Source organism: Tachysurus fulvidraco, chromosome 15 (genome assembly GCF_022655615.1).
Source record: "Tachysurus fulvidraco isolate hzauxx_2018 chromosome 15, HZAU_PFXX_2.0, whole genome shotgun sequence".
Taxonomy (NCBI): domain Eukaryota; kingdom Metazoa; phylum Chordata; class Actinopteri; order Siluriformes; family Bagridae; genus Tachysurus; species Tachysurus fulvidraco.
Window position 1 is genome coordinate 23,609,921 of NC_062532.1, and position 13,363 is coordinate 23,623,283.

General features: G+C 40.5%; 1 long non-coding RNA gene across 1 annotated transcript; it reads right to left on the reverse strand.

Annotated features, from left to right (window-relative positions):
- Positions 1 to 8,625: 8,625 nt before the first annotated feature.
- LOC113648518 lies at positions 8,626 to 12,472 on the reverse strand. Its single transcript, XR_003441939.2, has 2 exons — positions 11,141 to 12,472; positions 8,626 to 9,829 (listed from the first exon to the last, which is right to left on the reverse strand). It is a non-coding gene; the product is annotated as an uncharacterized LOC113648518 (long non-coding RNA).
- Between the last annotated feature and the right edge of the window lie 891 nt (positions 12,473 to 13,363).

Here is a 13,363-nt window from a genome sequence, read left to right on the forward strand (position 1 = left end):
CGGAGGCGGCAGAAGGCAGCAGTCAATGGCTCTGGATGAAGAGGAAAGACCCAAGCTGGGCCCCGAAGTGAGAGGATCAGGAGGTATGCGGTCAAGAATGTTTGACTCAGGGAGGAGGACGCCCCTGCCATGCATAGTCCCATGGGATGTTGGCTATCAACAACAAGGCAACTCCTATGACTAATTGGGTATGGGACGCAAGCGTAGGACTGATCACCCTGTCGCTGGCCGCCTCTGGGGAGGGTGTATAGTGTGAAAGGCCAAAACACCCTAGGAACCAAAGGTACACTACTGATGATGCGTTCCTAAATTTCTTCAGGTTCTCTGATCATGAACTCTTGGAAATGCTTGCACAAAGGATAGTAACATCTTATCCTGTGTTCCTTGAATCTGCTTAGTAGATGATGGCTTGTGTTTACTGTTTGATACAAAAACACAATTTTTATGAAGGTGTGAAGAGTTTATCTAGCTGTGTTCGCTTTTGCAAGAGAACTACAATGTTTTGATAATTGGGTGAAAGGTTTTCTTATTTGTGTGTAGAGTTTTGCAAAAATAGCCAATAGTTATAAAAAATGTGCTTAAGCAATCAGAAAAAACTGTAATAACAAGCAGAGGTTTATGGCCAGGGAACTGCACAAACGTGGGTAAGAACTGTTTAAGTGCCAGACATACTGTACGAACGGCTCTACACACAGTTGCCTTTCCCACATGCTCTGAATCGCCCACACTGTACAAAAAATGCAGAACCACGGTTTGTCACATTCGCGATATGCGGTTTTAAAAGACGTGTTAAATAAACTAACGAATCTTTTGAAAAACGATAACGCTCTTTCAAATATACATTAGGGTATGCAAACACATCAATACGCGGTCTTATAACCCTCTCCCGACGAAAAAAACTCGTATAATTTGTGCTTCTACGTCCACAGGATCCTCATCAAAAGGACACGCCATGCTCACCAACCTTCTGCAACGACGTTACACTGAAACATAACCTGCTCCAGAGCAGGTTATCTTCAGAGAGTCAGTTGCTATGGTTACATACATACCCAGAAAGTTACCTCCGTTTTTGGAACCGAAAGTTGAGGTTATCCACGAACTTACCCTTAAACATACCCAGGTATGTCACATAACCTGCTTTCTGGAATACCCCCCAGTAGAGTTTTGGTAAACGTGAGTTCGTTCGCTCGCTTGGTAGAATGCGTCTCGCATTGCGTCTCTGCCTGTCGGAGATTTTGTCTTTTTTAAACCTTCAGCTGTCTCTAACCAGTAACCAGACACTGAGTGTCTCACACGTTTTTGCTGTATTTCATAAAAACATAAAGGTAGTAAGCTAGTGTTATAAATATTACAAATTAATTATTAAGCTACACACACTCCCTCTCTCTCTACAGAGGTTTTTTAAAGTCAGCTGGTTCTAACCAGTTTTTTTTTTTACTTCACGCACTGAGTGTCTGACACTTTTTTGCTGTATTTCATAAAAAATAAAGGTAGTGCAGATCTGAAAAACAGCGTCGGACTATTTGATCCGTAGAATACAGTCCCCCCCACTCTCTCTCTCTCTCTCTCTCTCTCTCTCTCTCTCTCTCTCTCTCTCTCTCTCTCTCAAACACACACACACACACACACACACACACACACACACACACACACACACACACACACCTGGTGTGGAAATAAAAAAATAAATAAATGAAAAGTTAAAAAAGAAAGTGATGTTGTTCATTACATTTTACTTCATAATTGCACTGCATTGTTTTGTTTTCATTGTTGCAAAACTTGTTCTGTAATATAGTTCGTTTGCTATCGTGATCAAAACCATTGATCTGAAGCTCAATCCTGATGCTGTCCTGTAAATATTTTTCTAATCAGCAATAAATATAACAATTTCTGATCAACCCATATCAATTGCATGCTTAAAACTAGAACAGTACATTTCCTAAAGAAAATGTGAATGTGCTTGCACGTGGCAAGTTCCCCTCATCGTGCTGAGTGTTTTGATATATGACATGTCCATGTTGTGCTAATTTTTTTATTTCGCTAATTTTGGGGCGGGGCTACACGTGATGTCAGTTCCCCTCATCGTGCTGAGTGTTTTATGTTGTGTAACTGAGATATGGCTTCTTTATATTGCAATATGGTTCGTAAGGTGCACTACATGGTTGCTAGGGTATGGCTGCACAGTTACTATGGTTATATTTTCAGACTAGTTTCTCACCTGCAACAAAAGAGCACACCTGAAAATCCATTTATCTTTTCCTGAAACAAGCGCCATGAAGATCTTGAACTAAAGCATCAATCAGTGATTTTACTGGGAAAAAATATAATCACGTTACAATAAGGATCATTAGTTCAAATGTAATGTATTAACTAACATTTACTAACCGTGAGCAATAAATTATTGTATTTAGTAATCTTTGTTAAAATAAAGTTTATTCTTTGTTCATGTTAGTTCACAGTATATTAAGTAACGTTAACACGGTGTTAATAATGTATTAGTAAATGTTGAAATTAACATGAACAAAATTAATAAATGTTGTAGAAGTGCAGTTCATTATTAGTTCATGTTAAGTAATGTGGTAACTAATGTCAACTAATGAACCTTTATTATAAAGTGTTAGAAAAAATACTGTACAAGGGTGGTTTCGAACCCAGAAACTCTTGCATGCTAAACAGAATCGCTATCCACTAGGCCATCCAGGAACACGAGAAAGCCTTTGCGGTTTTAAGTATTAATTCACTAATGTGAAGAATGGCGCGTCTTTCAGTACCCAAACTTTATTATATTAAAGTCATTCTTCTCATTCTTTGTGATGTACATGTGTCATATGTTTAAAAAATAATTATGTAATGTGAGGAGACAAAGAAAAAATTTGAATTAATGGGTGGCTCTTAAAAGGACATTAGTTTAAACTGAAATAAAAAATTATTAAAACTACACTGATAGTTGAAAACAACAAAAAGTCAGTTTTTTACAAATGGCAGAAAAAACAACATATGTGACCGCCGTACTGTCCACGGCACACCACCACTAGTTTTAAGCATTAAATCCTCTAAATACACAGTTAAATGTTATATTGTTTGAAAGCTTAGACTCTCAGGATTTTATGAAGCCCACACACAAAGCATAATATGATTTATAGCCATCATACTAATTTAATCCAAGTTGATAGTCACATGAACTAGGTGGCGCTAGTCCAGTTGTTTACTTACATTTAAACGCTCCCCTTTCTTCACTAGGGTAATAATTTCCAAAACAAATGCTTGTAAAAAATCCCCAAGAGTCTAAGGAACTGGAATATGTAAGCCTTTTAATCCAAAACGCTTTAATCCAAAACGCTCGCCTCACAACTATTATGTTTCTGACCGAACAAATATTACGTTTCTGACCGAAAAATGTAAACAGCAGTTCACTTCCGTCTTTTGTTTCGGCTCTCACTTGTCCTAGGAGGCTTATAAAACTACACTGAGGCGTCAGATTTGTAGTCCAGGGCCTAAACAAATCAAACGAAAATCATGAAAATAGGGGGCGATCCCACAATATATATATATATGAAATGAAACTGGAAGCTCACCAATTCTAACAACTGTGAAATATAGCAACAAGCTTTAAAAACCTTTACACAGATTCACTGGTGTCTCCTGCCCTCTTTTGGATGTTAGCACATCTACAGAGAGATTTTAAGAATTTCCCATTCAAGTCTATGGGGAAAAAACACCCCTTTGAGCTTCCATACTGGGAATTCTGGAATTCCGATCGCTTATAAAAACCATTGCACACCTCTCCTCAATGAGCCGGTCGATTTGACACCTCATTTATGGGTCTAGAACAAAAGCTGCAGGACAAGTTACGCGCCGAAAAAGTGTCCGGAAGAATAATAATAAGTATGCAAAAGAATAAGAATGTGATTTGCAAGCACATTAATTAATAACATACCGGTTAAAGCCCCGCCCATTTCAAGACAAGTCCCGCCTACTTCTGGGTTAGGGCCCACCCACTCTGAGTATTCAATTCAATTCAATTCAAGTTTATTTGTATAGCGTTTTTTACAATAGTCTCAAAGCAGCTTTACAGAACATAAACACAGAGCAGAAGGTAAACATAATTAATGATAAAGGAAATAACGAATAATAAAAGAAATAAGAATTAACAGAATAAAATTTCTAGATTATTATTAGATGTATATAGTTCACAGTGTGTATGTATTTATTCCCCTATGAGCAAGTCTGAGGTGACTCAGGCAGCAGTGGCGAGGAAAAACTGCCTTAAATTGGTAAAGGAGGAAACCTTGAGAGGAACCGGACTCAAGGGGGAACCCATCCTCATATGGGTGACACTGGGGGTGTGATTGTAATATACAGTCAGATAAATGTTGTATTGGTGTGAGGTTCAAGGACTTCTGATCTCCTGAGTACCACAGAGTCTAACTGGAGATGTCTCAGGATTCTTAGAGTCGGCCTCGGCTCAGTGGACGTCCAAAGGCTTCGTCCCACAGAGGACGTTGGGAGCTGGTACAGTATCTGGATGCCACCCCAGGTTTTTTGTCTGGAGCAGTGGAAAGGGATTAACATATCTGCTGTTCATAAAAATGTGCTGGTCTGATGTACTGGTGCATGATATTATGGGATGTATTATGTCTACGCCTGACTAAAGAGCTGAGTTTTTAATCTACATTTAAACTGGGAAAGTGTGTCTGCGCCCCGAACACTATCAGGAAGACTATTCCAAAGTTTGGGAGCTAAATAAGAAAACGCTCTACCACCTTTAGTAGACTTAGATATTCTGGGAATTAGCAGAAGCCCTGAGTTTTGTGATCTCAGAGAGCGTGAAGGATTGTAACGTGTTAGAAGACTAGTTAGATACATGGGAGCTAAACCATTAAGAGCCTTGTATGTAAGTAGCAGCAGTTTGTAGTCAATTCTATACTTAACAGTAGTTAAAGGTTAAGTTAGGTTTTTTGATGAGTGGCCTAATAACTGCTAACTTAAAAGACTTCGGGACGTAACCTAAAGATAACGAGGAGTTAATGATATTAAGAAGAGTTGGGATGGGGTCTAGTGAACATGTTGTTGATTTAGCTGTAGTAATAAGTTTATCTAACTCTTCCTGTCCTGTACTTGTAAAGCTGTGTAAAGCCTTAGGTGAGATTGTGTCACTGGTTGCTCTCATATGTTGAGCGTCACCTATTTTATTCCTGATACTTTCGATTTTATCAGTGAAGAATCTCATAAAGTCCTCACTACTGAAATGTGATGGAATAGTGTGTTCAGATTTCTGTGTTTTTGTTAAACCAGCCACTGTGCAAAATAAAAACCTGGGATTGTTCTGGTTATTTCCTATGAGTTTGCTCAGGTGCTCAGAGCCCTAGCAGCTTTTAGAGCCTGTCTATAGCTGGACATACTGTCCTTATACGTAATTCTAAACACCTCTAATTTAGTTTTTCTCCATTTCCGTTCGAGGTTACAGGTCTCCCTCTTGAGGGTGTGAGTATGACTATTATACCATGGTGCAAGTGTTTTATCTCTAACCTTCTGTAATCTGACTGGGACAACAGTGTCTAATGTGCTAGTGAATATAGCATCTATGCTGTTAGTCATTACATCTAGGTCGTTTGAGTTTAAGGGTACAGTAAGAAGTCCAGACAGATCAGGCAGGTTATTTGTGAATCTGTCTTTGGTGGTCGGAATAATGGTTCTACCGAGTCGATAACGTGGTGAGACACAGTTAGTCTGTTCTATAGGTAGTGTGTACATTATGAGGTAATGGTCTGTGATGTCATCACTTTGAGGTATGATATAGATATCAGTGACATCTATTCTGTGTGATATTATTAAATCTAGTGTGTGGTTACGTCGATGAGTTGCACTAGTGATGTTTTGTTTGAGCCCAAATGAGTTTAGTAAGTCCATAAATGTGAGTCCTAAAGCGTCGTTTGTGTCGTCAACATGAATGTTAAAGTCTCCTACAATTAATGCTTTGTCAAAGTTAATCAGTAGGTCTGAGAGAAAATCTGTGAATTCTCTAAGAAAAACTGTGTAGGGCCCTGGGGGTCTGGGGCCCTGGGGGTCTGGGGGTCTGTACACGGTCGCTAGAGCAAGAGACATCAGGGATTTCTTCGTGTGCATGTGCGATAGTGTAACATTAAGGACGAGCACTTCAAAAGAACTAAATCTATGCTGTGTTCTCAGTGAGGTAATCAGTGAGGTAATCACTAAGGATAGTGGCGACACCACCTCCACGACCAGTCAGACGAGGCTCGTGCTTATAGATATATCCTGATGGTGTAGACTCGTTTAGACTGATGTATTCATTTGGTTTAATCCACGTTTCGGTGAGGCAGAGTGCAGTAAGGCTATTATCTGAGATCATTTCATTTACAATAAGTGCATTGGGTGCAAGCGATCTAATGTTAAGAAGTCCAAACCTTAAGAACTGTTTTTGTTTGTTTCTTTGGCATTTTTCTGGTCTAATTAAAGTAAGATTATTTTGAGAACTTCTCATGTATTTACTTTTTGATCTCACTGCTCGGGGAACAGACACAGTTTCTATAGGGTGAGCTATGTGTGCATTTTTTGTGTGCTGAGGTGAAGGATGGCTATTGAGATTTAAATTTAAAGAGTAGATTACCAGTCCGAAGGGGTCTGCTGGGGTGCAGGCCATCAGCACGGAATAGCCTAGGACACTCCCAGAAAACATTCCAATTATCGATAAAGAGCAGTTTCTGAGCCTGACACCATGACTGTAACCATTCATTTAAAGCAAAAAGTCTACTGAACCTTTCAATTCCTCGCTGGTACGTTGGAAGCAGTCCAGACACGAAGATCCTGGCCCGGGGGCTGGCTCGCATATTCCGCTGCTGCACCCAGGGTCCACGGTACCCTGGTGCCGGAGTGAACAGCACCTGGGCAGGCCGCTTCCTGGGTGCGCTGGGCCTGGACATAGAAACACACGGAGTAGAGGTGGAGGGAGTAGTAATTTCACGCCGGGAATTTGTCTGAGAAGGGTGAGCAAGCGACCGGGAAGCTTCCAGCACGGCTTTCCGCTCCCGCAGCTCGGCCTGCTTCACCTGTAGGTCGCGGATTTGCTTCCCCACCACCTCCAGCTCCAGTTCCACCGAGTGCAGCTCGACCATGTCCTCACCTGCACTCAAAAGCAACACAAGCTACATGGTGTTATCGGGCAAGTACAACAGGGATAGTGTGAAGAAGTTGTACTAGGGGTAACCGGCTAACAGGCTAGTGATGTTAACTAGCTAGAAGTAGACGTTTTCAGGAAAGCAAATAAAATGTTGGTATCAAAAGTATTACGAGCAAGTACTACTCTTAAGATGCTACTGCCTTTGTAGAAAGTAAGAAGTGTAAAGTATAAACTCAGGATAACTCAAAAAAATAACTCAAAATACATAGCCAAGCAAATAAATGCGACTGGCGCGCGGCAAACAGTTCCAGTTTGAGAATTATAAGGTAATACGTTTAGAACTCTAAATGAATAAAACTTGATTAAGTCGAAGTACGGTATGTGAGCCGCAGCAGGACATCAAGGATCGCCACTAACAAAGGGTCTGTGAGCACGATTACCATTTAAATTGACCACTCCTGGTACAAGAACTTCTGTGTGTCAGAGTTAAGCAGGAGGAAGTTAGTAAGCATCCACTGTCTGATGTCCTTCACACATTCTTCAATCTTATTAAGTTTATCTATCTATCTATCTATCTATCTATCTATCTATCTATCTATCTATCTATCTATCTATCTATCTATCTATCTATCTATCTATCTCGACTCAAAGGGGAATCTCATCCTCATAAATATACAGTCAAACAAATGTTATGTTGGTGTAAGGATCACATGGAGTTCAGATCTCCTCTTAGTATCACAGTGTCCAACTGGAGCTGGTAGATCTTTAGATGTTTCAGGATTCTCACAAAGTCGGGAAATTAATCCCATGCCTTCTAATAATGTTCCCTAATGGAAGCATGTATATCGAGAAAAGCAGAGGTCCTAGAACTGATCCTTGAGGGACCCCATAATTAACTGGTAATAAACTTGAGGATTCACCATTTAATTCTACAAAATGGTATCGATCAGACAGGTAGGATCTAAACCAACTTAAAGCCTGACCATAAATACCTGTGTAATATTGTAAGCGATCTAGGAGAATGTTGTGGTCTATAGTGTCGAATGCAGCACTAAGGTCAAGTAGAACTAATTGTGACATACAGTCTTGGTCCGAAGCTAAGAACAAGTCATTTGTAACTTTATCAAGTGCAGTTTCTGTGCTATGGTGGGGCCTGAAACTTGACTGAAACTCTTTGAGGATGTTCTCCTGTAAGAAGGAACTCAGGTGAACAGACACAACCATTTCTAGTATTTTAGACATAAACTGGAGATGTGAGATAGGTCTGTAATTTGATAGGTCATTTGATCTAAATTAGTTTTTTTGATGAGTGGCCTAATAACTGCCAACTTGAAGGATTTAGGGACGTAACCTAAAGATAGCGAGGAGTTAATGATAGTAAGAAGAGGCTAACCTCACTCACTAATTTAGTTGGAATGGGGTCTAGTGAACAAGGTGTTGGTTTAGCTGTTGTAATGTTCTATCTGTTCTAATAAACAAAACAGTTGTTAATATTTGACAAGACTTTATTAGACAGTAACACGTCATACAGAACGCTCATTAAGCTCAACTTCATCATCATTCTCAACATATTTAAAGTAATACATGTGATCAGTACACACAGTTTATTAATAACTAAAGTGTGCAGTATTGGAGTAAACCACTTCATCTGCATGGAAGTGGACTTTAATAAACTATAGAAACAGGTAGAAAAGTTCAGCTGAAAAACATGGAAGTAAATTAAACTAAAACCAGTAAATCAGGGTTTTGTTGAATTTGGCGTCCTGGTACACTGGAATTCTCTTAGCTCTTATTAAAGCTCAGGATCAGTCCATGTACTTTTCCACTCTCAGGATTTGGCAGTACATCAGCATGGAGAAGGCCAGAGCCAGGATCTGAGGGAGGAAAAGAAAAGTCTTGTGAGTCCATCTACAAACCACAAATTACACACACTGAAGGTTTGTGTGTTTATCAGGAAAGGTGAAGTCATTTTCAGGAAATCAATATCAGTCATGATAAAAGCCACTGACAGAGGTTCTGAATATCAGATACTGAAGTGTTGGCTTGTGTTGGGGTTCAGTATTAAAAGCAAAACTCAAGACCAGGACCTTACACCTCATCTGTCACACTGAAATATTACCTTTTTATACTTTTACACATTTCACAAAACTCTAATATAATTCAGTTGATTTATAATGTTGATCTAGAAAGTGATGAACACTGCTTGGAGTTGGTTCCCTGCTTTGCAGTTATAAGAGGTTCAACTTTTCTTGACAGAGTTTCCACCAGATTCTGGAGTGTTTCTGAGGGAATATTTGCCCTTTCAACCAGTAGAGCATTTTTGAGGTCAGGCACAGATGTAGAATAAGAAGGAATGGTTCACAGTCTCTTCTCCAGATGGAGTTGAGGTCAGGGTTATAGACAAATTCTTCCACACTTTGTGCACTGAGGCTCAGTCATTGTGGTACAGAAAACTCTCTTCTTCCACAAACTGTTTCAACGTTGGAAATTTTCTCCACCAATGTTTACAGTGCACTCAGGCAGATTATGTTCTCCTGGCATCCACCAAAGTCAGGCCGACTCATCAGACTGCGTAACTCGACAGTGCAGAGCCGACTGGCTTTACACCACACGTTCGCATTCTACTTGGTGATGTGAGGCTTGCATACAGCTGCTCAGACATGGAGACCCATTCCACAAAACCTGTTCCACCTCAGCAGGGGCCTCGGCGACCCAATCCCCGGACACGGAATCTGGCACTAGGGACATGGAATGTCACCTCGCTGGGGGGAAGGAGCCTGAGCTGGTGCGGGAGGTTGAGAGACATGACTAGATATAGTTGGGCTCACCTCCACACACAGTTTGGGTTCTGGAATCCAACTCCTTGAGAGAGGCTGGACTCTCTACTACTCTGGAGTTGCCCATGGTGAGAGGCGGCGGGCTGGTGTGGGCTTGTTCATAGCCCCCCATCTCAGCAACCATGTGTTGGAGTTCACCCCCGTGAACGAGAGGGTCGTTTCCCTGCGCCTACGGGTCAGGGATAGGTCTCTCACGGTTATTTGTGCTTACGGGCCAAATGGCAGTGTAGAATACCCGACCTTCTTGACGTGTCTGGAAGGGGTGTTGGAAAGTGCTCCGACGGGGGACTCCGTCGGTCTACTGGAGGAATTCAACGCTCACGTGGGCAGTGACAGTGACACCTGGATGGGCGGGATTGGGAGGAACGGCCCCCCAACCTGAACCCGAGTGGTGTTCTGTTATTGGACTTCTGTGCTAGTCATCAGTACACATGGCACCAGGACACCCTAGGTCGGAAGTCGATGATCGACTTTGTGGTTGTTTCATCTGACCTCCGGCCGTATGTCTTGGACACTCGGGTAAAGAGAGGGGCGGAGCTGTCAACTGATCACCACCTGGTGGTGAGTTGGATCCGATGGCGGGGGAGGAAGAGGACAGACTTGGCAGACCCAAACGTACTGTGAGGGTCTGCTGGGAACGTTTGACAGAGTCTCCGGTCAGAGAGATCTTCAACTCCCACCTCTGGCAGAGCTTCACCCAGATCCCGAGGGAGGTTGGAGACATTGAGTCCGAGTGGACCATGTTTTCCACCTCCATTGTCGACGTGGCCGCTCGGAGCTGTGGCCGTAAGGTCTCCGGTGCCTGTCGTGGTGGCAATCCCCGAGCCCTGTGGTGGACCCCGGAAGTAAGGGATGCCGTCAAGCTGAAGAAGGAGTCCTATCGAGCCTGGTTGCCTCGGGGGACTCCGGAGCCAGCTGATAGGTACCGAAGAGCCAAGCGAGCTTCAGCTCGGGTGGTTACGGAGGCAAAAACTCGGGTCTGGGAGGAGTTCAGTGAGGCCATGGAGAAGGACTACTAGAAGGTTGGCCTCGAACAAATTCTGGCAAACCGTCCGGCACCTCTGGAGGGGGAAGCAGTGCCCTGCCCACACTGTTTACACCCCTGCTTAGACTGCTGCCCCCCCAACCCGGCCCCGGATAAGCGGTAGAAGATAGATGGATGGACCTCAGCACTGAGTCACCGCTCGGTGAGTTTACATGTCTTCTGCTTCTGCTGTTCTTAAATGTTTCCACTTTCCAATAATGTCACTAACAGTCGACTGTGGAACATCTAACAGGGATGAAATTTCACAAATGAATTTACCTGCACAATGCCAAGACACATGCCGAAGCCCAGAACCCAGGTGATGTTGTCTAGAACCCAAGCCTTGGCCTTTTCATAACAAGGCTGTGACACAGAGACAGACAAGTGAGATCACCACCACACTGCTGCTGCTTCTGAAATCATCTTCAAATTTAACATGATGTTAATAATAAACATAAATAAATGAAAAATTCTGAATTGTATTTTATAGAATTGTATAATTTTGCTAAATCCAGCTTTTTCACTAATTGACTGACCCACTGATTCATTCACTAATTGACTCACCCACTGATTTATTCACAGATTGAGTCACTCACTGATTTATACACTTATTGACTCACATACTAGTTCATTCACTCATTGACTCATTTACTGATTCACTCACTGATTGACTCACTCACTAATTCATTCACTAATTGACTCTTTTACTGATTTATACATTAATTGACTCACATACTAGTTCATTTACAGATTGACTCACCCACTGATTTATTCACTAATTGACTCACCCACTGATTTATTCGGTAATTGACTCACCCACTGATTTATTCACAGATTGAGTCACTCACTGATTTATACACTTATTGACTCACATACTAGTTCATTCACTCATTTACTCATTTACTGATTCATTCACTGATTGACTCACTCAGTGATTCACTTACTCACTCTGTAAGAACATTAGCAGGAAAGTTTCCAGTATTTTTTTTTTTTTTTTTTTTTTGCCAAAATTGAAGACATTGGTGATTAATTTTTAAATATGGAGATGATTTATGGGTATTACTAAATTAATATTTAGACGATTAATTTGTTATAAATGAGTAAATATTCTGGAGTGTGTGTAAGTGTTAGACATGTTGGATGTTTATTTTACAGATTAAAGCTAATCCTCTGCTGCATAAGTCTCTGAGCCGGATGTCCTACGCGTCCTTCGCAACGCTGCTCGACTCCTGTCATAGATATCTACAGACTAGATGTCGCCTTGGGGTCCTAAAAATGACATGATAATCTAATCCATGATAGTTACCCATTAGTTAGTGACAGTTAGGGAAACAGACAATGTTAGTAGATTCTGAAGCTCTTAATAAGGACATTAAAAATTGACCCATGCTTTTTTGCTTAAAGGTGAAAAGACCCCACTTTATGTATGTTCTGTAAGATTCCCTTATCTGTCTAACATGTTTTATTAGATTGTCCTGGACTTAACACAAGCAGAATGTTCTTTTATTAAGTTACTTCACTTAAGGACAGATTTAATGACATTATGCCTGAAAAAGGTTTGGATTTTTTTTTGTTAATTAAAATAAAAAAATTATAATATGACTTGCTGTTTATATTTGTTTTGTTTTTATTGCATTTATATGATATTTGTATTTTTGTAATTGAATTTTGCCATGAAAATAGCTTTTGATTGCTGACATGGTATTAAATAAAATAAACAGAATCTGAATCTGTTTGTAGATTCCCAAGTGATGAACAGAGACGTCAGTCATGGACAAGTTGCAGGGACACTAAACACTTTTTTTAATGGTTAACTCAGCTGATAGTCCTGGAAGGATGTCACCAGTTAGGTTGGCAGTGTAACACACAAGTTCAGCCTCAAAGTCAAACTTTTTATTTATTTATTTATTTTATTTATATGACTTTATTATATACTTATTTAATCTGGCAAAAATATTGCAGGAAAGGAATAAATATAAGATTGAACAGTCTTTAGCACCTTGACTAACTTTCACATTATGTTCCTCTTGAATTTGTGAATCCTATTTAATAAACCAATATAATTTAAATGTTTAAATGAACATGTATAGTCACACAGCAGTGTTGCATGCAGTAGGTTATAAGGTAAGTAGTGATTGTTCATATGAAGTTTACTCAAGTGGAAGAATGTAAGTAATAAACTTACACCTACTAGCACTATGCATTATATTGTGAAAATGTAGATTATCTTAATATCAAAGCCTTAAATTTTCTCTGGACTTAATGATAAATACATGTCTGACCTTTGGAACGAACCAAAAAAAAAATAGAATCGCATTTATGACGCTTTATGGTGATTTTATTTCTTTGCCTACATTGACGCTA